The following is a 3,746-nucleotide window of genomic DNA, read 5'->3' on the forward strand; positions in this document are numbered from 1 at the left end:
CATCTGTTGAATTACCGAGACACCCTTGTTGAAAATCAGTTGACCATGTATGGTGTGGATCTATGTCTGGATGTTCTATTATTACGTTTATCTCTGTGTCTTTTCTTATGGGATAGCATCCTCTCTTAATTAGTGCAGCTCTATCATGCATTCCTGCAATTCATTCAGCAATTTTGATTTATCTTTAATTTATAGTTGAGAATTGCATAGATATAAAATTTGAGACCGTTAGGCCATCAGCATAGTATGGCTGTCAAACTATGAATAAATAATGAAAATCATTACTAAATCTTTGGATCCCAACCTCTCTGACCCCATTTGGAGGCAGTGTCTCCTTGATCACTGTCCTTTCTGTGGTTAATTTCCTCTGCCTTAGCACTTGCCCTCACCTCTCATGATACAATGTATCCCAGATACACTCAAAGCTCACTCATTTCATCACTCAGGTCATTGCCCAAAAAGCCACTTTGGAAGGGCTTTTCTCCAAATTTTCCCTAACATATACACACGCAGAACCATTATTTGTCTTCTGCGTATGTTTGTGTGTGTGTGTGTAAAATGCCCCCAAGAATTTAGATGGACAAGGACACTGGTCACCATTATCATGTCCCTAGCATATAAGTGATGGCCTGGCGTGTATCAATAACTAGGAAACATTTGTGTATATATTAATTTCTATGAGTACACTGAGTTGAATACATTCTTTCCTAATTTTCTCAGGTAAGGAAACTGAGGCTGAGAGAATTCAGTTCTTTTAAGGGTCCTACAAGGAAGAGAGATAGACACGTTTGAAACCAGTGAAAGAATTCCTTGATGGATCCAATCCAAAGACATTTCAGGCAAAGCTGACCTCAATGAAGAAAAAGTCTAACTCTGAAAATCCAATGGGAATGAAAAGGAACACTGAGAAGAATACCTGTAGTTGACAGGAGACATTAAAAACACAAAGTGCAAAAGAAAAACATAGAAGAAATGTGGACTCAATTATGACACAGGCTTTATTGGAGAAGCAAAAATAGACACACTAATTACACATGGGGTGGAGATCACAACATGGATTACAGACGGGCACATGGCAAAGAGCGATCAGGCGATGATCCTGCTGCTCTTTATCCAACAAGGAGTTGTCAGCTTCAGGAAGCAAGCCTTTTCTCTGTCAGCTGTCGGTCGAGGAGGGAGGTTGAGGAAAATGCAGTCCGTCACCATGGCTGAAGGGAGGACAACGGGAGAGCCTGGATCTTGTTGTTTCTTGGTCCAGATGAAATCTGGTGCTGTTACTTCCACTTGGGTGGACACTTCTGCTCGCATGGTGGGCATGGTGGCCTAGGAGGGCATTTCTGCTGGCTCACTGGAGGTGGGCATGGATGAGGTGGGCAAGGCTCATGGCACTTGGGTGGGCACACTTTTGGAGGTGGATGGCAGGGCTCCTTGCACTGATGGTGATGCTGATGCTGATGTGGATGTGGATGTGGATGAGGATGCGGATGCGGATGGTGAGACATCCTTCCTGGGTCTCAAGGAATCTGAAATACAAAACCAGACAGCATTGTTCATAACAGAAAGTCCTATTCTTCCATTAATAGGGAGCCCTCTTCTACCACTTTCCAAAGAAAAAATTACTTACACAAGTGCTGTGTGAATACAAACACACTCTGAAGAAGAATAATCAGGATGTGAAACTTCTAGCCAATCTCAAAACACATCTCTACTAATTTCTCCCTTGAGGTCCTGGTTGCTGGTCTAACTGACTTGACTGTTGGCTTCCAAGGAAAAATGCAAAGGCCCATCAGCACTCAGTGGGACTGCAGGCTGAGAAGGCTTCATTTGCAATGAATGCAGGGTGCACTGAGACACAGCATCTCATCTCCCTGACTCTCCCTAGGTTAAGATTGTGCCGCTGACTCCATTCTTCTCGACACATTTAAGAGCATAAAGACGTCAAGAAGAAGTACTGAAAACTACCCCTAAATTCTCATTATCTTCTTATTCCCATAGAGAGCACTAATTTGTTAAAATACAGCCACTTCTACCCTAAGACTATACCCTACCACACAAGTGCTAAAAACCTCTAAAACTGTACTCACCAGAGGCTCCAAAGAAGACCTATGACTGAGTAGCACACAGATAGCAGCACGGTGGTAGAGACTCCTTTTATAAGGACCAGGCAGCTCCACCCAGAGGGAATATCCCAGATCTGGCATGATGCACTTGTTTCCCACCCCAAATACCATGTGCTTGCAATCTCAAAAACAAATTGTCACACTCACGCTGATATCACAAAGCTCCATTGCCATGGACTTCCTCACCCTTCACTGAGGCAGTGCAGAGTGAGTCACTCAATACATTGTCTCAAAGCCCCAGTGCCAGTAGCATGCACCAGTTAGGAAATATGAGGAATTCCTTGACAATGGTACTGCTCCTCCATGGTTAAGATTGTGCTTGCCACATTCCCCAGCTCCCTACCATCTGGTAGGGAAAACTTACTACCCCATTCCATTTCAGCTTCAGCACCCAGCTTTGTCTCCCTCAATGGTCATGACTAGGGTTTACTGAATGCACATATCATAACCCCCACCCACAGTTTTCTAAATTCCTCTTATACCACATTCTACTTACCTCTGGGCTTTTCTTGACAATTAAATGACTTAACCATGGCCACAAAGTCTATCATGATTTTCCAGTATGAACAGTCTCATTTCAGTTGTGTTTTCACATGGCTCCATAGTGGACTTGAACAGGACAACATGATCCCTCAGGTTTCTCAGCCATAAGCTCATGGAATGGGGTCCCTTCATGAAATTCTACTTTTTCTGCCACATGACCATGAGTCACCCTGGTCTAGTGTTGTTTGATGCTGTTCAGTTGCTCATTCATGTCCGACTCTTTGCGACCCCATGGACTGCAGCACGCCAGACTTCCTTGTCCTTCACTATCCCCCAGAGTTTGCTCAAACTCATGTCCATTGACACCATCAAACCATCTCATCTTCTGTCATCCCCTTCTCCTCCTGCCTTCAATATTTCCTAACATCAACGTCTTTTCCAATGAGTTGGCTCTTCACATCAGGCGGCCAAAATATTGCAGCTTCAGCTTCAATATCAGTGTTTCCAATGAATATTCAGAGTTGATTTCCTTTAGGATTGACTGGTTTGCTCTCCTTGGTGTCCAAGGGGCTCTCATGTGTCTTCTCCAGCACCACAGTTCAAAAGCCTCAGTTCTTCAGTGCTCAGCCTTCTTTATGGTCCAACTCTGACATCCATACCTGACCACTGGAAAAACCATAACTTTGAGTATAGGGACCTTTGTCAGCAAACTGATATCTCTGCTTTTTGATACACTGTCTAGGTTTGGTATAGTTTTCTTCCCATGAGCAAGCATCTTTTAATTTCATGACTGCAGTCTCAGTCCTCATTGATTTTGGAGCTCAAGAAAATAAAGTCTGTCACTGTGTTCATTTTTCCCCCATCTATTTCCCATGAAGTGATGGGATTGAATGCTATGATCTTATGAATGTGGAGTTTGAAGCCAACTTTTTCACTCTCCTCTTTCACTTTCATCAAGAGGATCTTTAGTTCATCTTTGCTTTCTGCCCTAAGGGTGGCATCATCTTCATACTTGAAGTTATTGATATTTCTCTGGCAATCTTGATTCCAACTTGTGCTTCATCCAGTCCAGAATTTTGATGATGTACTCTACATATAAGTTAAATAAGCGGGGTGACAATATACTGCCTTTACTTATTCCTT

The 3,746-nt window shown here is 43.1% G+C and overlaps 1 long non-coding RNA gene across 1 annotated transcript; it reads right to left on the minus strand.

Moving 5' to 3' along the window:
• Window positions 1-975: 975 nt before the first annotated feature.
• Window positions 976-2,128, minus strand: LOC113890436. Its single transcript, XR_003510490.1, has 2 exons — window positions 2,085-2,128; window positions 976-1,523 (listed from the first exon to the last, which is right to left on the minus strand). It is a non-coding gene; the product is annotated as an uncharacterized LOC113890436 (long non-coding RNA).
• Between the last annotated feature and the right edge of the window lie 1,618 nt (window positions 2,129-3,746).

Source organism: Bos indicus x Bos taurus, chromosome 3 (genome assembly GCF_003369695.1).
Source record: "Bos indicus x Bos taurus breed Angus x Brahman F1 hybrid chromosome 3, Bos_hybrid_MaternalHap_v2.0, whole genome shotgun sequence".
NCBI classification, from domain to species: Eukaryota; Metazoa; Chordata; class Mammalia; order Artiodactyla; family Bovidae; genus Bos; species Bos indicus x Bos taurus.